The sequence below is a fragment of the Phocoena sinus genome, chromosome 4 (genome assembly GCF_008692025.1).
Source record: "Phocoena sinus isolate mPhoSin1 chromosome 4, mPhoSin1.pri, whole genome shotgun sequence".
NCBI classification, from domain to species: domain Eukaryota; kingdom Metazoa; phylum Chordata; class Mammalia; order Artiodactyla; family Phocoenidae; genus Phocoena; species Phocoena sinus.
The window spans coordinates 97,483,551-97,509,208 of record NC_045766.1 but is presented as its reverse complement, the minus strand read 5'-3'; the positions used below and the strand labels follow the sequence as shown (position 1 = coordinate 97,509,208).

The 25,658-nt window shown below is 39.4% G+C and overlaps 2 protein-coding genes across 3 annotated transcripts in view; one reads left to right on the top strand and one right to left on the bottom strand.

Moving 5' to 3' along the window:
- Positions 1 to 12,008, bottom strand: part of LOC116752733 (filamin A-interacting protein 1-like) — a 63,511-nt gene extending 51,503 nt beyond the window's left edge. For both annotated transcript variants that reach the window (XM_032629474.1, XM_032629476.1), the window contains exon 1: positions 11,895 to 12,008. The gene's annotated coding sequence lies outside the window, so the exon portion shown is untranslated. The remainder of the gene's footprint in view (positions 1 to 11,894) is intronic.
- The window catches only part of CMSS1 (cms1 ribosomal small subunit homolog), a 397,814-nt gene that overhangs the window by 161,786 nt on the left and 210,370 nt on the right, over positions 1 to 25,658 (top strand). The gene's annotated exons all lie outside the window — the stretch shown is intronic.

Here is a 25,658-nt window from a genome sequence, read left to right as displayed (position 1 = left end):
CTTCTCAGTCACGCCACCCTGGTTTGAGGTTTTGAGCACTTGGGATGCAGCAATAAAAATGCCCGTGGGGCTGTCCGAGGAGGTTACGGTGTGAAATGAGATTACCTCCCCTTTTCTCCGCATCTGCTGCAGGTCTTGCCCATATCATTCTTGGGCCCCTCCCTCTATCCTTTCCTCTTTCAATCATTTTGCCTGCCTCCTAATCATTACCTTGCCCTCTGGAGTGGGAGAGTTGGGGGGTGGGGAGGATCACTTCTGCATTTAAGGGCTATTGTTCCTGCTTCCTTTTGGATGATGTAGTAGTTTCTGTTACTCATTTTATGTTTACTTACTGTCTGAATCCATGTCAATTTATGTGCCCTTGGCTCTGAACCACCGTTTATATTTTTTTGTGTTGTTAATATTTTTAATTGGTGTTTTTAAAGTAGATGTACTCTGCGTGTTTGGCTGACCAACAAAGTGGAATGTAAAAGGAGTCGATTTTTTGAAGTAACCATATAAGGTGAAAAGTCCCTTTCTGTGTAGGTGCATTTGTGCCTGCGTGCAGACTGCAGGTTTTATCAGGCACAATATTCATTAATGTCTATTGTAACAGTTTACAGTGTAGCCCGTTGAGTCCCTCTGGATTATGCACAGCCCAAATGATGTAACCTTGGAAAATGCAATAAATCTAAAGTTGAAACCACTTCTAGTGGGAAGTTTCTTGAAAGTTGTAAAGTTAAGTTGCCTCCTCCAGGATGACGGAGGTAGTGTGGAGAATGCCCTAGGGGACCTGGCTTTGCCCCTTGCCAGTATTGTCCCCTGTGCTGGAATGCTGGGTTTGGGTTGGATTACTTTGTTTTATTTAAACTTCTCTGACTATTCCTTTGCCCAGTACTCCATGGTGTGGCAGGCTTAATGGTGACATTAATATATAATCTTTGATCTTCTCTTATATGTATTCAGGATGACTCTTATCCTACCCATGCATGCCCATGTGCCCAAAGTAGAATTTTATGAGTCACATTCTCAACTTTGCAAGACTAGGCATCACCCGGTTCATTTTGCCAGCTCCTGTATAAACCTGTCCAGCTATATGCAACTGAATACTGACCAAAGTATCTCATGCTCTACATTTTAGAAAGTTCTTTGTTGTATTGATTTGAAATGTGGCTCCCCAGAGCCTACACTGTTGGTCTGGATGTCGCGTTCTTTTTTTTTTTTTTGCGGTACGCAGGGCTCTCACTGTGTGGCCTCTCCCGTTGCGGAGCACAGGCTCCGCACGCGCAGGCTCAGCGGCCATGGCTCACGGGCCCAGCCGCTCCGCGGCATGTGGGATCTTCCCGGACCGGGGCATGAACCCATGTCCCCTGCATCGGCAGGTGGATTCTCAACCACTGCGCCACCAGGGAAGCCCTTCTTCTTTTTTTTAAAAAAAATATTTATTTATATTATTTTTGGCAGTGTTGGGTCTTAGCTGCGACGCGTGGGCTCTTCGTTGCAGTGCGCGGGCTTCTCTCTAGTTGTGACACACAGGCTCCAGAGCACGCAGGCTCAGTAGCTGTGGCGCGCAGGCTTAGTTGCCTCATGGCATGTGGGGTCTTAGTTTCCCGACCAGGAATCAAACCCAAGTCCCCTGCATTGGAAGGCAGATTCTTAACCACTGGATCACGAAGGAAGTCCCTGGATATCTCTTTCTGAAGCTACATAAAAGAAACATTCTTCTCCTTTCATGATATTTGTAGATGTTTGAAGACAATGATCTTGCCCTAGCCCCTTTGTAGTCATCCCTAGGTCTGTGAAACTATTACGTTATAGTTCATTTGTCCATTTGTAGAGTACAAACTATGTATATGTTAGACACGGTTAGAAACTAGGGAAGCAACGAGGAACACGTAGGCTGTGATCCCTGCCCTTAGGGAACTTCTGATCTAATTTATAATAAAGTGATAGGGCTATAGGAGGGACACCAAATCCAGCCTTGGTGATTGGATATTGAGGTTGTCAAGGAAAGTTTTCTGGAGAAGCACCATGTAATTAAAGTCCAGAAGAGTACTATGAGTTACTCAAGGGAGCAGGATGAATGCTGTGAAGAGGGTGTTCCAGGCAGAAGGACCAGCTTGTTGGAATGGCTGAAGGTGAGAGAGTACATGGGGAGTTCAGGGCAGTGAGGGTGGTTCCGTCCAGGTAAGGCATTAAATGGGGAGGTGGTGAGTAGGGATAAAGATGCAGAAGTGCTGGAGCAGAAAGCAGGGCTGACCGCTGGTAGGGTGGGGGGATGGGTCAGACAGTATAGGAGAGAAGGGAATGATGGATAGTCCTGATTAGGAAGAATATTTATTGTTCTCTTGGTTACACAATAACTGTGGGAAACATAACAGGTTCTGTATGAGGTCATATGGGTTTGGAAATATTTCGTATGTTATGTTTTGTTGTTAGAGAAAGAATGTAGTCAGTCATTAGGATTAGATATGGCTCTTTCAGTAGCAAGACCATTTCTCTATCCACAGTATATTTGGAGAAAAAGAAGAAGAAAGAGATAATACAGTTTTGTGGGGTTTTTTTTTTTGGCTGTGTTGGGTCTTCTTTGCTGTGTGGGCTTTCTCTAGTTGCGGCGAGCGGGGGCTACTCTTCGTTGTGGTGCGTGGGCTTCTCATTGCCGTATCTTCTCTGTTGCGGAACACAGGCTCTAGGCACGTGGGCTTCAGTAGTTGCAGCACGCGGGCTCAGTAGTTGTGGCATGCGGGCCCTAGAGCACGCAGGCTTCAGTAGTTGTGGCACGCGGGCTCAGTAGTTGTAGCTCACAGGCTCTAGAGCGCAGGCTCAGTAGTTGTGGTGCACGGGCTTAGTTGCTCCACAGCATGTGGAATCTTCCCAGACCAGGGGTCGAACCCATGTCCGCTGCATTGGCAGGCAGATTCTTAACCACTGTGCCACCACAGAAGTCTGATAATACAGTTTTAACATTCTTATGACTGTGAGAAAATTTGAGTGACTTTTATACATAAGACAACAATAGCAAACACTTCTATAGCACTATGGGCTTGGCCTTGTTAATACTAACAAATTTAATGCCCACATTAACTCTATGAGGTAGGTATTATCCCTAGATACAGAGAGTTTAAGTAACTTAACCAGAGGTTAGAAAGCTAAGTGGCAGAGCTAGGATTTGATCCCAGGCCCTAAGAACATCTGGGGAAAGATTTAAGTTCTAGATAAAGGAAGTGCACTGAGCCTGCAAAATTAAAAACATCTTTAGAAATGGCTCCTGCCCGCTGTTGATGGTCACAGCCACACACCCACTGGTGAGATCATGACCAGAATAAATAAAGCAAGTATTCATAACTCCACATTTCATACCTTACCCACAGGCATTATTATATGGAGGAGACCACTTTCCTGATGGCTTTCAGGGGTTGGCCTGCGTTTTACTAGCAGTTACGGCTGCCTGCAACCTCAATTGATCTTCCTGCCTCCTGCCACTTTCAAAGAGGGTTTAGCCTGCCTAGGGAGGGTAGGATAATTAGGGTAATAGTAAACCAGAGAAGGTTTGAAACACCCTTACTTCGAAGGAAACAGAACTGCCAGACCAGGCAGCGCTGGTAACCATAAATGTACAGTTGCCCCGGTTTTCAAACGTGTGATTTTTTGTTAAATTGATTGATCTAGTGTTGACTATGTGCAGACAAGTGCTTCCTGGGGACAGGAGGGATGAAGATAAGTAAGAGAGAGGTTGAAGTGATGATCCACTGAACCTATGTTGGATAGGAAAAGAAGTGAAAGTAGAAGTGGGCTGATGCATAAGGATCTAGTGGAGGAGTAAAGGGATTAGGGTCTCTGTGGGTCCAAAAGAAGTGAGGCGGGAGCGACTGCATTAAAGGACTGGAAAAAGAGTAAAGAATGATGAATGAGCAGGATGTTTAAATTTTGTTTCAGAAGAGGACTGTTAGCACTCATCCTTGCCTTGGTCAATTTTATCTGAACATATATCAGTTTGTTAATAACTTAAAGTGTGTCATAATGAAAATGTTAAATACGCCAGGCCAGAGCTCTTAGGTACAGCCAAGGTGAAGCTGAACTTTTAAGCTCACATGACTTTATAATCTTGGAGCACATGTTTGAATATTTGAACATGACTGTTGCATGACTAAATAAAATCAGAGGTCATAGACTAGTCTGTGATGCAAATTTACTCTATAGATTTATATGCCCAGTAGGAAGTGCCATTGAGGTATTATACGCAATGATAATTCTTAAGCCTCCAAACTCATTACAGTTCAGTTAGATTTTGTATTTACTCGTTACGCTTTTTCTTTATTAGTGATCTTATCTCTAGCTGGATTACAGTTTCCTTGAGATTAGGGCCAGTGTACAGCACCTACACCAGTATGAGGCTTATGGTGCTCACACAGGGATCTAGGCCAAGCAGCTTATGTTACAGCTGAAGCAGTCAAGGTCCTGACAGGTAAAGTGATCTGCTGAGGGTTCAGGGCTAGGTAGTGAGGAAGCCTGAACCACAACCCAAGTGTTATTCCCACCTCTGCCGTTTGCACCCTATCAGGCTGACGCAGCTCAATGAGTCAAGTTCTTGCAGTGACCTTTGTTTGTGTCAGGCACCCATAGGAAGTTGATGTTCCCTAAGCTAGTGCTTCCCAGCCTGTATTTCCCAATATGGCTCACAGAGAAAATGGTGATGTTTATTTAAGACATTAGGGTAAACAACGGAGGGTTTTGGAGGGCAACTGAAGCGGGGAGTCCCTGAGGAGTCTCCCTTGGCCCCTGCACTGCCAGGCTGCCCAGGGGATCATACATTTCTCATCCACTGAGTTTCTAGCAACAGTTGGAAACCACTTCCCTAAGTTAACATTAGATCACTTGGGCCCAGTTTTTCTGGTAAATACCTCAGAAGGTTACACATTGGTCCCAGAGAATATGTTTTGTGAAGAAATTTAAATCCTACTAGCCAAATACATTGCTTAGTCTCCACCGTGAGATACAGGATATAAGCTTAAATTGTGAAACAACAAATGCATTAGTTAGTTATTTTTCTTTCGAGGCTAAGTAATTCATGACCTTCTTTCTTGTGTTCTTCAAATATGAGGGCACTTTATAATTTTGTTTATCAAGGTTGGAATACGTTTTTATCAGTGCAGGCTGTTGCATTTATCTGTATTACTCAGGCAGGTGTGTGGCACGTGTTCCTTCCAGCATCGTGTGTGTTCTGTGGATGTAACACCATGTTCTTTGAAGGTCATGACTGATTTTCCAGACCTTTAGAATTGAGATAAGTAATAAATTTGTAGCTCTGAGTTTCTCTCAGGTATTTTCTGGATACCTTTATATTTTAACAGAGAACTGGGGTATTTATAGAGTTAACCTCATCACAATATCTCTTAAAACAGCAGAATAAAATTTTCACAATTTATAGGTAAATATGTCCTTAGAGAAATATTTGCTTAGCTCAGAAGTAGACTGAGAGGGCACGTAAGCAGGCTGCAGAGGCTGGGCTTAGGAGCTTGAAAGGGACCAGGAGTTGAAGTGGTCAACTCTGGGCAGATCTCTTGGAGTGAAGTAGGCTCCCCCACCAGTGGCCCTTCCTTTCTGCACGTCCCATCCCACCTTGACTGAAAATCTGCTGATACTAAGAATACTTTTAAGCTTGAAAATGCCACTTAAATATGGTAGCATCTTGAATCAAACTGTAAATATAGAGGGAAAGGCATTGAATAGCTGTAATAATAACAGCCCCGTTTGCCGAATGTTTATAAAGTTAATAGAGATCAGCAAACCCAGTCTGTTAGACTTCAGCACTGGGATGCAAGGTCTGTCCTCCTGGTGGAGAGTGGTGTAAATTATTGAAGTTCATTGGAGGCAGAGAAGAGGGCAAAGAGAGAGGCACAGTGAACCTGGAATAGTGGTTTCTTAACTTCGTCTGGGGTAGGACAGGGAGAGGACAGTAGGGAATGAAGCAAGGCACAGCTTTTTAATAAACATGGATCTGGATCATTACCCCTGCCCCCTGCCATGCCAAGGGTGTGAGTCCAGTGGTATGTTGCAGCTGGTCCTTACTGGCTCATGACTATTAACTTTTTAAGAACTACGTGAGCTGTTTGTTAAATGTGGTCATTATTAAAAATTAAATTATTTTAATTGCAAGTAAATAGACAAGTTCTTGAAAAGAGGGATAACAAGTGCTCAAAACTCATCATTTCCTAATAATTTTACTACATTGTGCTTTCGAGGTTATTTATGCCTGTTTTCTTCCCAGCTCCGTATTCAGTAATATCATGTTGGCAGCTTGAAATCAGCCATCATGGGGAATATTTGCACTATGGAAATCAACAAATGCAACAGATCAGGACTTTTCTCCCCAGAGAGCCAGTTGTTATTTACCAGCACATCAGTGGATGTTATGGTTATGTGCCAACCAGTGGGAAGGAGGGATGTGGTTGGTATTTATCCAAGTGAAATCAAGTCTGTCATCTCTAGGTTACGTATCTTCATCTTAGACTGTGCTGCCTACCTGGACTGAGGTTAAAAAAAACAAAACGAAGGCAATAATGACATTTCAAGTTCCTTCCTCTCAGTTTCCGTTGCGTACACATGTGCCTGATGGCAATTAAAGTTATTGTCTCAGTGAATTGTGATAGTTTACATTTCTATTTATCTGTGTATCCCCAGTGCATAGTATACAATCAGTCCTTAATAATTTATAAATAAATGATGTATATGCCCTTCTCCCAGAATCTAAACATATCATTGATCAGCTATAGCACTTTAACAAATTTCTGCCCCTCTCCTTAAATATTGGAAACAAGTTATCAGTTTTTGTTGTTTTTGTTGGTGTTTATTACAGAGAAAAGTCTTATTCCCCTCATCTTCTTTATTTTTTTCACTTATTCTTTCTCCTTCTCAACCTAAGGCCTGCATCCTTCCAGATAACAGTGACTTTTTTGACTATGTAAAGTTTTAGAGCATGGAACTAGATATAATTCAGTCTAGGAGACTTCTACTTCTCCATAAATGATTGCTATTTTGCAGGGCCCATCAAAATAGTTTGGAGACTTAGTCAGAATGGTCGTAATAAATGTAGTGTGTCAGATTCGAAAAACTATTTGGAGAGTGAGATCTCTATTAAGTTATACAGGCCACCTGTATGAGAGGTAACTGAAGAATGAATTCAGTGGAGCATGCCGTACTTGGACAACAAAACGACTTACTAGAACTGAACTAACTGATGCTGGCAGAGCTCTGAGAGCTGCCTTGACTGGGAGCCCTGGATGAGAAGTTAAATGGAGTATGCCTGACAGACCCTCTGTACTATACCAAATACTGCACAGGTGGGGGATTGGATGGCTGTTAGGTGACCATTGCATTCTCTTTTGGTTCCCTTCTGAGAAGGAAAAATTGATAAGACAGAAAGAGGGATGGGGCAAAAACAGTCCAAAAAAGAAAGGATAAAGTTCTTAGACTGTCTTCACACCATAAGAAACACTTACTGAAAAGCTTGGATTAGGTCTGGCAATGAAAATAAGCACAGGACTCTTGGAGTATGCTCTTGGCTGTTACCACTACCTTTGACTCTGAGCAAGTCAGCTGACTTATCCACCTGTAAAATAATATTCCCTCAGACATTAATACTTACCTCATGAGGTTATCTAAAGGAGAATGTTAGTAATAATATCTTATGTTTACATCATTCCTTTCACAGAGAGCTCAAATCATTTTTTATATATTGAGAATGAAGCTTCTTGTGAGAAATAAATGTAAGTATTCATTTTTTAGAAATGAACTTAAGTCATAAGAGTCTGAATTTAATGCATTGCAGGGTGACGTATGGTACATAGTGATCCAGTAGTCAAATGAATTTCTATTCCACTAAAAGTTCCATCTTTCCTCCTTCTTTTGTGAATTGAGAAAATATGGTGAGTCCATTTACATGGATGGGAGACTCCTTAAATGCGATCAGAGTGGTCTCTTGGGACTTATCCAGAGCTTGAAGATCAGTCAAAACATGTTTGATAACACTCTTGGACCTTGGTTGTGGCAGAAAGACACCTGGGAAATCTTAGCCCTGGACTACACAATGCCACTAAAGGGTTCCAGAGATAGAAGATGATAATATGGGAGTATTTTCTCTGTTCATTTCAGCTCAATTCAACCATTGTTTCTTGAGTGCCCATTTCATGATTTTGAGAAGTGTAGAGAATGAAAGAGGAACAGCATGCTGGAGAAAGTTAAACGGGCATTAACAAGGAGAGGGGAATGAGATTTACAAGTGGATATATGCAGCCATACTGGGGAGAGTTAGAAAAGTATCACAGTATTTCAGGTGTTTGAAGAGGGGAAAGATTACATTTAGCTGAGTAATCCCAAACATTTATCACCTATGTGCCAGTCATGTTCATTGGAGAGACATAATTCCTGCCCTGGAGATCCAGTGGGGAAGACATGTGCAAATACATAGTTTTAGCACATTGTAGCCAATGCAGTGATCAAATGCACTTAGCCCAGTCTGGGAATTTAGAGAAGGCTCCTTGGAGGGCAAGACTTCTCTAAAAGTCTTAAAATTGAAAAGAACATGGAAAGGGAATTCTAGGCTGGAAGATTGGCATGTCCAAAGGCCCCCAGTGTTTAGTCTTCTTTCAGTAGACAATGGCAGACTACTGCCAGAAAATTTGGTATTATTATGGTCTAAAGGTTAATTGGAGGTGGTAATGAGAAATAAGGCTAAAGATAAAGGGCCTACCTTGCTGTCTTATTTACTACTGAATACTAGTTGAAGTGTGAGTCATCAATAAATATTTTTTAAAAAACTGAATGAATGATATGTTAGGTTTAAGTCCCTGTGTGGGCTATCCAAGTAAATAAATGTGGCAGGCATTGGAAGAGAATATGGACTAGAAATACAGATTTGAAGTCACCCCTTATCAATGATATTTAAAATCAAGAGCTAATGAAATTGTACAAGTAGAGTACGTAGAATGAGCAGAGTACCACTGGAGAAGCCTTGAGGAACACAGGCATTCAAGGGCAAACAAAAGAAGAGGAACCAATGAGGGAGACTGGAAAGAAAAAGCAGAGAAAACAGAGATTTGATCCTTGTCCATCGGGATGGCATTATGGACTTCGTTGGTGGGCTCATGAAAGAAGTTTTCAGTGCAATGGCCAGGGCAGAAGTCAGATTGTGGTTTGCTGTAAGGTAAATGGGAAGGGTCAGAAAGTTGAGATACTGAGCACAGACCTCTCTTTCAAATCCCTTGGATTAGAAGAGAAGGAAGGGGACAGTTCCTAGAGGACAACCCAGGTTCAAGAAGAGGAAAATATTAACGTATTAAGCCCAAAGTTAAGTTGGCTTCTGGGCTTAGGGGAAAAAGCAAATAGGCAGTGAGAGGTTGAATATTTAGGGCAAAGGGGGGATAATTGATAGAACAAGATCCTCAGAGAGATGAAAGAAGATTGGGGCCATATGTGGAGAGCAGAGCCTTGAACCAGAGTAGGGATGCATCATCTTCTGAACAGGAAGAAAGAGTGTAAGAATTTGTCCAGAGATAGCTAGGAAGGGGAGGATGCTGAGATAATGTATGTGTAATTGTCTCATTGAAGTAGAAGATGAGGCTTTGGTTGGAGTCTTGAGCATAATGACAGTTTTGAAATGTTGCTTAGTAAAATAAAGGCAAGCTAAGCAAGGATGAGTGAGAGATTGCGCAGAGATTGAGGGCTGCAGATTTATAGTGGCATCAGTCTGAAAACTGATTTTCCCCAACTGTGTTTTAAACAGCTGGGTCATGAAATATAGAAAGTATATTTTTGAATTGATCCTGTATTGAGATTTTGTTAAACAAGTGAAGCAAAAGGACAGAGGTCCAATGTAGTTGAAGCTATTGGTGAGAGAGTGTTAGGGTGATATGAACCATGGTATACCAGCTGGGTAAAGCAGTGAGGCCAGGAGAGGGGTCAAGGGTTCTCCTGGGACTAAAGAAGAGAGATAGTTAAAGCACAGGCAGGAGAGGACTGGAAATATCGGAGATTGTCATCATCTTTGGATATGGGATGGGAAGCAGCACCACTTGATGATTTATTCCAGGGTATGACCTTGATGTGGGTGACCCTGGAGGTGAAGCAGGTGAAGAATTGGATAGGTTAACAAGATGGATACTGAAGTCATCCAGGATGGTGATAGGACAAGGGTTGTGTTAAAAATGGTACCCAAGTGGCCTAGTCTTGTTTTAAAGGAACCTGGAGATTAGTAAGAGGACATCAATGAGAAAAGACTATTGGGTGATATAAACCTCAACGAATGGTTTAGAAGCATCTATGAGAAGAAACAATAACACTTTTGGAGTATGTACTATTCATTAGGCATTGTTTTAAATTTTTGGTTGAACCATACGCACTTGCTGATATTTGAGCATTTTGACCTATAAAAATGGTAATTTCATACTGTTCAACCTCATACTGTATATGTATTAATTCATTCATTCTCACAGCCACCTTCTGAAGTAGATTACCATTTAGCAGCTAAAAACATTTAGCAGAACCACAGGAATAATAAGTGACTTGCCCAAGGTCATCAAATAAGTAGTACAGTCCAGTTTTGGACCTTGGCAGTCTAGCACCAGAGCTTGCAATCTATCTCTGAGTAGGGAATGCCCACTGTTCCCCAACTGCCCTTTAAGCCTTAACAGTGTGTGAGATGTATGAGACTGAAGTCCTCTCAGGTGTATAATAAACTGAGATAAATGCCATAAAGGACAAACATGGTTTTCTGGTCGTTCACAAAGTCTCATACCAGCATGCTCTGTGCTTCCCCACCCTTTATATTGTGTTCTCCTTCACTCTCAGGCTTCTTAATGGCAGAATACTTTCTCTATCTCCTTGCCTAACTGAAACCTAATGTGTCCCTGGTTTCCTTGCAGGAGTTTATTAGTAGACAAGTGAGGAAGGGAATTCTAGACATTTTATGTATAGGGTCACTAGAGACATCAGTCAGGATAGTGGGAGAGGTAGAGTTTGTAAGAGAGAGTGATAGAGGTTAAGCCGGAAGCTGGGGTGGGTCTTGAAGGACTTTTTACCATTTTGAAGAACTTAAACATTATCCTCCATGTTGTAGCCAACCATTGGAAAGATTTTAAGCAGCAAAATGCCATGAACAAATTATACAGGTGACCCTTGAGCAACACGGTTTGAACTGCACCAGTCCATTTATCCATGGATTTTTTTTCCAGTAGTAAATGCTACAGTACTCCATGATCTGCAGTTGGTTGAATCCACAGTCATAGAAATGTGGACATGGAGGAAATGCAAATATGAAGGGCCGACTATCAGTTAAATGCAAATTTTCGACTATGGGGAGGGTCGGTTCCCCTAACCCCCATGTTGTTTAAGGGTCAACTGTAGGTAAATGTAAGGATGCAATTAAGGGGGGAAAGACTAGAGGCAGGAAGATGAGTTAGGAAGCTGCTATAATTATCCATGTGAAGGAATAAGGCTTGGCAATGGTCCTAGCTATGTGACTGAAGAGGAGGGGTGTATTCACAAGATATTTAATGGCAAGAATTGGCAGATTTTGGTGTCTAAGAGCGTATGGGTTGCTGAAATCAGCAACTAAGATCACCATGCAAGAAAAGAAGTTGCTTTGTAAGGAATCCTCTTTTTCTGTATGTTGCGTACGAGATGTCTCTAGAATCCAGGTAGAAATACAGGTCTGGGAGTCAGGAACCAGGTCTCACAGAAGATGCAGATGAAAATATGTTACATCCCCTGATCTCTCTGAGACTCACTTCCAAAATTGCCACTTCCCCTGTCAGTTTCTATCCTGTGGCCACTCCTTGATCTAAGTTAGTACCAGCGTGTGGGGACAGGAACCTGAGTAGGCTGTAGCTTTGGGCTAGGTGCCTTCACCAGGGCCTTACCTGTGGAATCATTGAAAGGTCTGGGGTAGGGTCTAGGACACCCAGTAACTCTCCAACTGCTGAGAGCAGCCGTCTCCCTGCAGCATCATTCCCGTAAGAGAGGGTAGAGTAGCTTCCTAGTGTCCACTGAAAGAAAAACATACAACATGAAAGTTGTGAGTTTAAGTTTTATTCAGGTTTTTCCTGAGGACTGTAGCCTGAGAAACAGCCTCTCAGATAGCTCTAAGGAACTCCTCCCAAAACGTAGGGGAGGAGACAGTTTACTGCTAATCACAAAGAACAGATATCTGAAGTTAATGATTTTAGTACTTTTCTATGTACTTTTCTATGGGAAAATGCAAGAATCTTGGGTCATTGAAATTCCCCCTGAGATATGCATCTTAACTATCTAAGGGCCTTTTACCATAGCACAGAATGCCTCAATCTGTTTTTTTCCAACCTGAATTTCCCTCAGGGCGCAATGGGTTGAGATTCAACCCTTCATATATCTGGATGATGAGCAACACTGTTTCCTTTTTTACACTAGCATGAATGAATGAATGATTGGGGTCACTGAATTTTGGTCATCCTAAAAAGCCACCTGTATAGTCTTTTGGTAGGTCTTGTACAAGTTTAATTATGTAGACCTAGTTCCTGGCCTAGGTGTATGTAGACTAGATGGAAACTCTGAATTAGGCATATAACTAGCACACCAACAAGGAATATAGTGGACAAATGGGTAAAATGGTAAAATATAGATAATACAGTCCAGCTAAGCAGTAAGTGAATCAGTGCAAATGTTATTAATGAGAAGGGACCTGGTTCTGACAGGAACAGAATAATATTGCAGAGACATAATAAGCATCAATGAATATGCAAAGCATGGGAAAAGATGTCATTCAGACAAGTCTTTTAATTAGCTTTAAAAATGTGGTAAGGAATAAAGACAACCAGTCTTAGCTTTCCCTGAGGTTGAAATAAACTTGACCCAATGGAGTTCCCTAGTCCTGTTCATTTGCTGAGTTGACTTATATTCCAGGGATTTGCATGTGGAAAACTAATGCCAAGGCAGGATTACCGGACTGTAAATTCATCAAGAAGCCTGATGATATCATAAACTGTAAGAAGCCAATGTCCTGCAGCAGCATCAGAAACCTCCCAGTTTGATTTAGCACTGGTAATCCATTTTATTCCTCTCCATTAGTTATGACAGTAATAACAGATTGGAGACACAACCCCATTTTCTGCCTCTAGTGCTGTCTGCTGCTGGGCACAGCGGCTCCCAGTCATTCTTTCCAGTGTAAATAATGGTTCATGTTTCCAGGGCAGTCGTGAGTCGTTTCTGTGCTAGTGAAATGAGCCCATGTCACCACCCTGTTGGGGAAGATTGAAGGTATGGGTGAAGCCAAGGAAATCCATAAGAAAGCCAGAGCTGCACCCCCTCCCTAAGAGGTATTTTTTGCTCTGGAGGACATTTAGATGTTAATGTTAATTATGTGAATTTTCTTGAGTGTGGGGCAAGAAAATTCTATCACTTGCATCTGTCTGATGCAGGCCTTTTAATTTGGAACTTACTATTTCATGTTAGATGTAAATAAAGAACTCCTTTGTTGTGAGAGGGTATGTTACAAGGCAGTAAACACTTCAGCAAAGAGCATCTTTTGATCTTCATGCCTTTGGCAATAAAAGCTGAGAGCCAGAAACAGGCCAAAGAATTTGGGGCAGAGACCACTAAACGCTTCCCTTTTATCTATTCACAAAATTAGGTGCAGAACTATAGGAGTAGTGGATGGAATGACAATTATTAAGAAAATTGAAGGGCAAAACGAGGCCACCCGAAAGATAAAGCTGAAGTTTGGATTTTGAGATCTGTGTTAGGACTCAATGAATTTCATGAGAATTTAGGAGCATTATGTAGACACAGCATAAAGGAGAGAAATAAAAATGTTCTATCTCTCTCTCTCTTCCTGTGGTCTCTATAGGAATTAGTGGGTGTGTTAATAAATTTTAAATACTCGTTTGAGAATTCCTTTTTAATAAGAGGTCAGTGGGTAGACACTCATTTTTATGTGTGTGCAAAGTTATACATTTCAAAAACTAGTCTGCTTTAATGCCTTAATTCTGCAAATCCCATTTCAATATGCTTACTAATTCAGTCTCCTTCTAAATATTAAACCGTAATATATTCATAAAAACAAATCTAAAATATGTAAGTACAAATACATATGTAAATTCTTCTTTTTTGTCTTGCTCATTTTGACATTTTAAATTGTATTGCCAGGTCTTGGTAGACATCTAATATCTGCTTTATTATATGGGACTTATCAGAATCTCCTCTCAGGCCTTACAGAATTCATACTCGCATCCTGTAGGTAACTAATAGACTGAAAAGCAAAACCCCACCATGGTGAGGGAGATAATGAACACACTACACACTTGATGAGAGATGAATGGACTTATACTTAAACCTCTTTTTAAATGCACATCTTTCCCAGTTTTGGTAGCAATGAGGGAGACAGAGATTTGGGATGCAGGTATCCTGTCCGATGTTCAGTACCTCTTTTCTTAGGCCTGGTTTTATGGTCTGGGGTGGAGGTAGGGAGCAGATTAGCTCAAAGTTTAGCTCTCCTTGACTGATGATGTATAATTGTTAAATAACTTTTAAGAGATCCTGCATAGTTAGTTTCTCATTTTATTTTATCCCACAGTTTCTTGTAGTCTACATACAGTTCCAATAGCTGGCTGAATTGCTCTGTGACAAAAGGAATCTGAAAACGTACTATATTCCTCCCAAGCTTTAAGACCAAGAAGGTTCTGTGAATATTTTTCAGAGACAGATTGGGGGACTGTGCTCCATCTTAATGGCCTTTTAATTTGAAAGTTAAACTCAGTCCTTCTAATTGCTTGTAGGTATTGGACAATATGAATATTTCCATTGGATAATATGGAGAGGACAATTTATCACTGAAGGACTTGTCGTTTTTATCTTAGCTGAATCAGGTGCCAGTATATACAGTTTGCACTTTCAAGTGCAGGTTGATTTATTATGGTGTGGACCTGCAGTTTTTAGAGGCCTTTATTAAACTGAATATTTTTGGTAACTTTAGTAAAGTCCATTTTTTTACCTTGTTGACTTTAAAGTTATCACTGTCAGGTCAAACAAGTTATAAACAAGAATAAAACCCCAAATTTGGAGGAAAGAGCCTATTATTTTATGACATATAATAAAAATTCATTCAATTTTATTCAACAAAAGATCACAGTTTAGCCCCTCAGGAAGCAAGACAAAGTAATGAGCACATGAAGTGAGCTTCAAGGAAATGGACAATGAACATTTCAGTGTTGTCTTTCCCACCTCTGGGTATGGGCTCTGGTGCCTGCCACACCTGGGTGGATTTAGCACTGCCACTTCCTAACTCTGTAACATGGGCGTGTTGTTGGACTTTTTTGAATTTGCAAAACCAGAAAATGGTAGCACACTCACAGCTTTGTTAAGATGAGTTCATGAGATAAGAACAGCAATCAGTAACTACAATTAATGTTATTGAGTGTCTGCTAATACTCCCAAGGACTGTGCTGGACATCTAAGATGAAGCCAGTGAAGCCCCTTTCACATAGCAGGGATTCAACTTCTACCTACTTCTGCTCTTCCCCACCCCAAGTTTACCAGATTCCTTAGGCAAAAGGGATTTTGCTTATTTGTTCATGTATTCTCCCTTCATTTGCACATCTATTCAACAAATACATAATGAATTCCATCTAGTTCCAGGAACTATTCTAAGTGCTGGAGATACAGCAATGAGTGACCAAGAGAAACAAAGTCCCTACTGTTGTACATTCTAGTACAGGAGACTGACAATGAACAGGCAAATATATTTAAAATGTTATATGTCATGTAGTAATAAGCGCTATGAAAAAAAAATAGAGTAAGCAGATAGAAAGTGATTGCAATACCAGGAGGCATGGAGGAGGAAGAAAGTTCTATTTTGAATAGTATAATCTAGGGAAAGAGACATTTCAGCAATCTTGAGTATCAGAGTCATTCCAAAAGTAACATTCTTGCTCAGATGTGGAAGTCAAATATGCAGTGAGTTGTAGAAAGAAAGGTTAGAAAAATCAACAGCATACATTAGTGCATATTTTCTTTGGGCTAGTATGCAAAAAGTAATACAGTGTCTCTTTTAATAAGTATAGAGCACTTAGAAAGTAGAACATAGTGAGGCTATATACGTTTGTGCTGTTGTTAGTCTGTTTGAGGACAGTAAAAAGGTACTGTGACCTACTCATTTCTGCTTATAACTAAACAACAATCATACAGAAATCATATATATATAGAATAGTATTAGATGGTAATGTGGTGTTGTCTGTTTATTGGATGTTTTAGGTAAATTATTAAGCCATGTCCAAGACAAATATACAGACACCATGAACTTGGGAAAAGTAACTCCTCAAGGGAACTGCAGCCAGATTACTAGTAGGACCCTTGCTGGACCTAAGCTTGCCTCCGAGAACAGTCTTAGCCCAGTGATTTTCTTTCAGCACTTTAAAGATGTCACTTGATTGTCTTCTGGCTTGCATAGTTTGTGAAAAGAAGCTTGGTGCAATCCTTATGTTTGTTCCTCTCCATATATAGTCTTTTCTTTTTCTGGCTGCCTTCAAGATCTCTTCTTTATTTTTAATTTTCAGTAGTTTGAATATATGATTTTGTAATTGTTGTTGTTTATCCTACTCAGGGTTCTCTGGCTTTCTTGGACCTGTTGTTTTATGTCTTTAATTATTTGGAGGAAAAATCTGACCATTTTCTTCTGTCTTCTCTCCTGAAAGGAGAGGAAGCCACATTGCATCTCATGATGTCAGGTATTCCTTTGTAGCTCTAGACATCTTCATTCTGAACGTCAACTGGTGGTTTATCCTTGATATAAAACATCACAAAGTAGTCAAAATGAACACATTCATAGGAAGCTATATTTTGCATAAAGCACATTTGAAATCTTCCCATTTTAGGAGACTGGACTTGTAAGCTTAAAGTTCATAAGGTTTAGATGGTAATAATAAAAATAAATATATACTTAGAAAAATCATTTCTTTCAAAAGATTGACCCTTATTATTTGGGCCAATAAATTAAAGACACTCTACACATTTTTGAGAAACTTCATTCATAATTTGACAATTTCTTTCTGCTGTAAAACATGCCTCTTTGTTGGCTAACATTTTCCATAGGAAAATTTTGCTGAAATTTTTTCCCAAATAATGATAAAGAAGCCTAGCTACATTGTGAAACCTTGTTAAATGAATGAAAAAATTGAGTATTTTTATGATAGTGTGATTTGTTACTGTAGAGCAGTTCAGAATTACTTGTGCTAAATACTAAAACCTCAGTTAGTTTTAGATAAGAGCAGTGTATATAGCATCTGTTACTTCTAGTGGGCTTCTCCTGAAAGTCATTTCTAATTAAATGTCTGGCTTACGAGCACTAATGAAAGTTATCTTGATGAGGTTTCATATGAGGTAGGGACCAACAGAAGTTGCCACGATGATGACGACCTGAATCCAGGGAAGCCAGAGATTGGACCTCTTGAGTTGAGATTAAATGTTTACCAGAAGCTCCACACCAACCAACCCCAGTCAACAAATGTCAAGAGAGCTAGTTAAATGTTGAGATTTGCCACTGTTTTTTGTTTTCTGGATAGAGAGAACAGCTTGGGCACTGGCATGGAGGGATGAAGCAACCTGGCATGAACTGTACACGGTTTCATAATAAGGAGCATAGGGCTAGAGGAGCAGTAGGCAGCATAGCATGGAAAGAAGGTATGTCACACAATGCAGCTGACCATCCCAGAGACAATGGGAAGCCAGGGAAGAGATTTAAACCAGAAAATAACATTAATGGCTTCACATTTTAGAAAAGTCATTCTAGCATCTAAGTGGAGGACAACTTAGAGGGTAGAGAGATCCAAGGCAGGGGAAGCAAATTAAAGGTATATTCCAGTGGCTCAGCATGATATGATGAGAGCCTATAGGCAGTAGAAGTGGAGTCAGAGAGGACGTAGACGGATCAAATATGAGAGATGCTAAGTAAGATAGTAAATATACCTAAATAATTTGTTTTCATGGGATTTTGCCTTTAAAAGGAATAAAATTCATTTTTGGTGTTTCCATGAAATACATTTCAACAACAAAAAAAAAATAGTTGATTTTAGCATAGAGGCCCTAAAATGTATGTCACAAATGGTATAGTTTAAGTAAGCTCATTTAACTTCCAAATTTTATCAGAAAAATAATAGAATGAAATCTTTTGAATGGAGCATGAGACTGCTGAGATCAGAACTGTTGGGTGGGTTTCTTTATGGAACAGTTAACTTACTTTGTTTGATGGCCTAATCCTAGCCAGTCATTTACAAATGTGGATGGAATAAGAGGAATCCATTACCATTGCTAGAAAGCCAGTTCAGAGCACATAATATGCTTATATACATTATTAACCTAAAAGAAAAAACTGCAAGAAAAATGGAAATAGGCCAAATTTTCCACGTGCAAATTATGTCAGCTGGTCCTCTTTAAAATTAATATTCCATTTTGAAGCCACTCATAATTCCACCTGCAGCCATCCTTTACATAAAATAAGAAATAGACATTTCAAAAGAAAACACATTTTTAGGCCATACCTCTGGAAAATATTAGAAGTATATTCTTAATAGTAAAGCATTTAAAATTTGCATACTCAGAATAAAATCTAAATATGAAATGCTCTCTTCAGTAATTCCCTCTACCAACCAAATTCATCAGAATGGAAAGATGCTAAAGATGTTATATCATGTTCACTTTTCTAATAGGATAATTTCTATGTGGGAACTAAAGTTCAAGGTGATGAGCCAGCATTAGAGTCTAGATGTTCATAAGTAGAAATGGTTTATTTTTCTCTCCCTGTTTTTTGTTTTGTTTTGTTTTGTTTGTTAGTTCAATCTCATGAGAAACAAGAGAAAATTCTTCAGGAAATTCCACTTGAAGATGGTAATGTTTTTAAAAGGGAAAGATTAAGTCTGTCATTGTGTGTGTTAAAACATCACCTATATACATCAATACAAAACTCATTAATTAAAATATTGTTAGCTTTTTATTCTTGCAGCCAACATTTATGGAATAATGATGATATCCATAGCACTGGTCTAGTGCTATGGGGACATAGTGAATGGGGCATGGTTCCTGCCAGCCCTGAAAGAGGGCACAATTTAGTTGGGAGACAGGCTCACAGATAGCTATTATATAAGGTTGAATTTGTCTAGAGGCTGAAAAAAAAAGAAATACAGAGTACTATAAACGGTGAAATAGTTAACTCATTTGTGGTTGAGGGAAACCAGAACATTATCTTGAAGAACTTGGCATTGAAGTTGAACCTGAAGGGATGGAGGGATGGGAAGGAAGTAGCAGCATTGGAGGAAAGGGAATTCTGAGCAAAGATTACTTAGAAATTGGAAAGCAGAGAATATGTCTTAGAAATGATGAGAAGCCTACTTCAGATGAAGCAGTAAGGATAATAAAGTGAGACTTACAGTACCTTATAGCTGTCTTTGGAAGCCTTTGGAATTTATTGGACACTCAGAGCAAATTTAACTAAAAGATTAAGAGTCTAGGAGCTAGAGACAAATTGCCTGAGTTTGAGACCTGGGTCTACTAAATATTAGCTGTGTGACTTTGGACAAGTTACTTAACCTCTCTGTGTCTCAGCTTGCTCATCCATGATAAGAGATGAAATTCTTACATCAGGTATTTTGAAATTCAGAATTTTTCAGAAAGATTATATTGTATAGTAATTAGATGTGTTAGATAACTTCCCCAACAAGGTCTCAGGCAGTGCCTCACCAACACACTTGTGTTTTCACAGCAGTCAATATGGGAATTTATAAGTGGAATAAAAATGATACATAGCCTTATATGCATTCAATTCAGGTTTTATCCAAATGAATTTGTTACAAACTAAGGAAAAGCTACTGGCTTTCAGTGATTTTTAGATCTCAAAATTATGGATAAGGGGTTGGGGGCCTGTAGCAGTACCGTTCTCTTAAGATTGTTGTAAGACTCAAATAAGACGATGTATTTGTAGGGCTTGGCACCCTACCTGGTACTTGGTAAGTGATCATTGTTACTCTTTCTGCATTACTAGTTACAAGTGACATGGGAGAGTAAGTGACATTTCCAAGGTCTCTAGCTAGGCTAGAGTCAGGCAGCTGAAAGCATTTGACACTGGTGAAGTACATACTATGTTTGCTGGACAGTTGCAACCCTTCCAGCCAAATGAAGCATAATGAAGGCATGAACTTTGGAGAATAGTGAGACCAAAAAGATAGTGGGCTTGCTAAGGAGGTATAAGGGTGAGGGAGGAGGCAGAAGGGACCCCCAGGTTTGGGAAACAATTGACCTCTTGTGTTCGCATGGGTACCGTGTCGGAGCGCTGTCCCGTGCATTTCTTTGGTGAGCCTCACAAGCACACTGTGCTGATGTGTGGTGCTTGTAGGTTTTTGACACCTGACCCTAGTCCTTTCACACCTCCTTACGTTTAACCACGCTGCCTCTGCTGCCCCAACACTAACTCTGCCCCTACCCTCCTGGCCTACTCCTACTTAATCCTTAGGACTAAGCTTGAATGTTACCTCTTCAGTGAAGCCTTCCTTAAATGATTTAGGAATAGTCAAACCTCCTTCCTCCATCCAGACTTCTGTGGCACCCTTACCTGTCACAGCATTTGGCACGTTGCCTTAGCTCCTCGTCTGTGTGTTCTGTCTCCCCAGTCATTCCCAGTAGTAATCCCAGCACCCTCAATAATACATAACTGTCATTTAAAACAGATTTAATGAATGTTTGAATCCCTACTTTCCAAGTGGAAAAGTCAGAATATTTCAATAACTTGTCCAACATTGTGCAGTTTGGTTGGAATTGGGGTTTAAACCAGGTATGCCTGATTCTAAAGTCCATGTTATTTTCTCATCTTCACCTAAAGGAGGGAAAAATGTGTACAGATGTTTATTTATGCGTGTACAGGTGTAAATACTAGTGGAGGTACATGAGAGGATATTACAAAGCCAAGTATGATGTTTTTTGCATTGTACTTTCTGGACAAATACAATATGCCCTTTTAGTCATTTGTAAATATACATAAATAGAAGTTTATGCTTTGCAATAGTTGTTTTGTTTTTCTTTCTTTCTTTTGGCCTCTCCACATGGCTTGCAGGATCTTAGTTCCACGACCAGGGATTGAACCCGTGCCCCCTGCAGTGGAAGCAGGAGTTTTAACCACTGGACCGCCAGGGAAGTCCCTGCATTAGTTGTTAAATAATCCTGTTTCTGTAAATCTAATATGATCATTAGTTCAAAACAATATAAAGAAATGGAAAGAAGTTGGTAAAAACCATCCAAGATCCATTACCCAGAAATAACCTCCTGTAAGATGTTAATGAGCTTCATTCTAGATGGTTCTCCATGCATAAAGACCTATGTTCATAATTTACAGAAGTTGAATATTATGGTATTTCTAGAAATCAAATAGGGAGGTTTTTACCTTCAATACATTTTTATTGGAATCCTGTTCTCTTAACAAAACCTCAGACATGCCATGTGTATTCCCACCTCTGGACCAATTGCTCCCCACTCTGTAGAATGCTGTCCCCCAGTACCACTCAACTAATGTTCTAGACTCCTTCCAGCTTTGCTCAGAGCTGGGCTTTTTGGTGAGGTCTACCTGATCAATCCACCCGTACACTTTCAGTCCTTTCTTAGACTGCTCTTCTCTTCCTTTTTTTCCCACAACACTTACTACCTTCTTACATACAATATTATTTGCTTGCTTATTATATTATTGTCTGTTTCTCCCACTAGAATATCACCTCCATAGAGGTGGAGGTTTTATCTCTTTTGTTCAGTGACCTATCCCTTATGTCTCTTGTACATGTTGTTCATGATGTACAAAGATGTACATGAAACACCTAGAGTAGTGCCCAATACATAGGCATTCAAATAGATCCTTGTTGAAGGAATGAAAATGTTACAAGAACAAAGAGTTCTGAATATAGCTTTGTAGTTGGTTAATCAAGGCTCTCTCATCTCCTTGCTTAGTAAATTTATGTGAGCTAATAAATTCTTTAGAGAGCTCAGTAAGTAGAGCTGCAAATACCTTCAAGTTTTACTGAAAAGACAACTGAATAGCCCTGGCTATTCCTGTATGTTTCTGAATCTGCTACTGTTAGGAGATTGCTACATAGAAACTAAAGAGTTTGCCTGAGAATATATGAAATATATTTCATATCTGAACATATCCTGCACTAAAATGCCTCATAGATAATCGAGGCTTTTGTTCTGTGGACATTTCATCCTTTCTAGAATCCAGAACACTTTATCAGAATTCAGAGATGAGTGCTCAGGCCAGTGGTGTTTAAGAGCAATTCATTCTCCATGTTTTATTCTAGTACTAATTGATAATATTTGTCAATTGGAAAGTTGGTAAGTTTCTATTCCTATGAAAACATGTAGAAATTTGGGGTAGTACCCCATAGAAGTATTTTGATATATGTACTTTAGTATATGTTCTTTGGTTGTTTTTTTTTAATTTATTTATTGGCTGCATTGGGTCTTCGTTGATGCGCGTGGGCTTTCTCTAGTTGCAGTGAGTGGGGGCTACTCTTTATTGAGGTGCGTGGGCTTCTCATTGCGGTGGCTTCTCTTGTTGCGGAGCACAGGCTCTAGGTGTGCGGGCTTCAGTAGTTGTGGATTGTGGGCTTAGTTGCTCCGTGGCATGTGGGATCCTCCCGGACAAGAGATTGAACCCATGTCCCCTGCACTAGCAGACAGATTCTTAACCACTGCACCACCAGGGAAGTCCCTAGTATATGTTCTTAATGATATTATATATAAGTACAAATACTACCTTTTCTTTGTTGTACCATCTTTTTTCTTATGCCAGCCATGCTTATTATACATTTTGCATCTACCAATTTATTCTGAAGTCTTATGTTTATGAGTGAGTGCACATTTTTGTTCAGGTGATTTTTAGAACTATTTTTGAACCATTAAATTGTTTAACCATGGAACTATCCAGACCACCATTCATCTGTATGACTCTGTTAATGCCTTATGTAGTATTTCAGAGAAAGTTCCTTCCTCGTTTTTCAAAAATGTGCTTATAAAATTTGTGATGACAATTGAACAGCCCAACCCTATGAAATGGTAATTTATGCAGCAATAAAAAATAAATAAATCCATGTAATGTTGGCTTGCAGCTGAAGGCAGCTGTGTTAAGCATGTTTTTTAGTCTCTTACATCAAAGTAATACATGCAGTGCCATATGAGAATGTGTAGGGCGGACGTCTTTGAAGTACCCCCATATTAGCTGAGCTTTTGTACCCACTCTACAAATATGAGGGAATTCATTGTTCTATGTCCATGAGGAATGATAAACACAATAATGAACTTATCAAAAATGCCTTTCAGATGGTTCAAAACCTTTTTACAGCAATTATCTCACTTGCCTTTAGAGCCTTTTGAAAATAATTTCTCAAGGACATTTTTGTCTAACTTCTCTGAATTATTGAAGTAGCCAAGAAAGATTTCTCTAAGTATTGATGTAGAGAAATTAAAGCATCCTGTTGTTCACCTAGAATCTCCATTCCCAACTGTTCAAACCAGTATGCTATATGACTCTACAGTAGTTACTGAGAAAAGTAAAATCAGAGGATAAAAGTAAAGGAGAATAGGCCATCTGATGGAATAATTTCAGAATGTAGAACAACTTGCCAAAAGTAGTAAGAACGTGGATTTTGTCTGAAGAGACGGAACGAAGGCCAAGAGGAGAAAAATCCTATACTACATGATATACAACAATTACCTAATAGATTTTCTTTTATTGTTTTGTTTTCTGTGATATGTTAATCAGAATGAAAAAGGGATATGTGTGTGTGTGTGTGTGTGTGTGTGTGTGTGTGTTCAGGTATAAAGCACAGGGTAACATAAAACTGAGTTCTACCAAATGTTCAGGTATGGTATGATTGATCCATATTTCTGGAAGTACATCATATATTGGCTTAAGCAGATTTTTTTTTTTTTTTAGTGAAACTGGAATGTGATTGTTTGGGAGCCAAAAATGCATTCTTTGAGTGCAATTTTACTAGTAGCAATTTATTTATTTATTATGTAGGATGTCTTGTCAAACCAAATTAAAGGTTATATTTTGTCTTCTCCATGAGTAATCTAGAGCCAAGAATGAAAACCACATAATATATTTTTAGGATTAAACCATTTATTACTGATAGATAATGGCAGAGCAGAAACAGAAGGCACCAGTTAGTCTGCATTAGCTCATAAGCCCTGGATAACTTTTTTGTGAACTCTAAAGGTTTGTGAAATTCTGTCACTTGCATTAACTGTCTTATACATTTCTGATGTGGTCAATTGTCCTCTATCCCTGGTCACTGCAAGGGGCTTCTACTCTCAGGATCTTTGCCAAGAATTTCCCCCTTTGGGTGTCTTTTAGAAAGAATGAGCCTCCTCTCTGGCCAACCACTTTAACCACTATGGAGGAGGGATCTCTGTGTAGAAAGGAAAGACTCCTGTAGTCGTAACAGAAAAACCTTGTTTTTTTTTTTTTACTCAGAATCCTGCCTGATTGAGAAGCTAAGTTAAAATCATATATACAGCTATTTATTGAGGACCTTCTGTGTTGCCAAACACCAAGGCCCAGTGTACAGAATAAAAACTGAAATAGTCCCTTAATTCAATGTGCATATGAAATAATTCATTTAGATCTGGGTGCCATATTTTAAAAGGTATATTAACAAACAAATGACCACAATGGTAAGGAATTTGTGCAACAGGGATTCCAGAGCTAAATAAACTGAGGAGTTTGATCATGGAAGAAAAAATTTAGTGAGAACAAGATAAATCCTGTTAAATATAAATATTTAAAGGATTTGCCACAAGGAAGGTATAGGGAGTGGGAGTGTAGGATAGGTAGTTAGAAATAGCATATTGAAAACATTGTCTTCTTCTTTATAAAACATGGACTACCAGAATTAAAGCTCAGCAAAACTTGGGTTAATTGGAGTACTGAGCGAATTGAGTGAAAAATCCTACTGGAAGCCATAGTTTATTTAAAAAAAAGGTTGAGAAACACTGTTTCAGAACATTCAAAGAGCTCCCAAAATGGAATTTGTTGTCCAGTGAGATAATAAGTCCCAGGAAAGTAAGCTAGCCAAACCGTACTTTTAAAAATAAGTCTGAAATTTCCTTTCAGCCTTCTGAGCGTCTCTTATAATCATAAGAAAAGCTTGTTTCAAAGGCCATTTCTAAAGTCCTGTTGCATATATCCATGAAGCATATTGAAGGCTAAGGCCAGAACACACTGTATCACAATGCTTTGATTCTGATAGGATCTCATTCATGAGATACAATCTGCACGTGGACCAAAGTCAACCGCAAGAAAAGTCACAGAAGAATTAATTGCTATAAGGTGTTAAATTTTCTTTTATACCTGTTTTTTAGTCTTATAAGAGGATACAAGGTAGAAAATGCTAATCATTTTTATTTTAATAAGAACCAAATGTATTGAAATTGTAAGACATAAAGATAGCTTACATCAACAGGATGCTTGATGGATGGTGCCCATACATCAGTATGTAAACTGATTGTGAAATATCTTGGGATCAGGTGGTCTTTCATGAAGCTTGATACACTAAATATATGGCCCTCCATTTCATGGTCATAAACATATACCATTGTAAAATAAAGAGAATAAAGATATA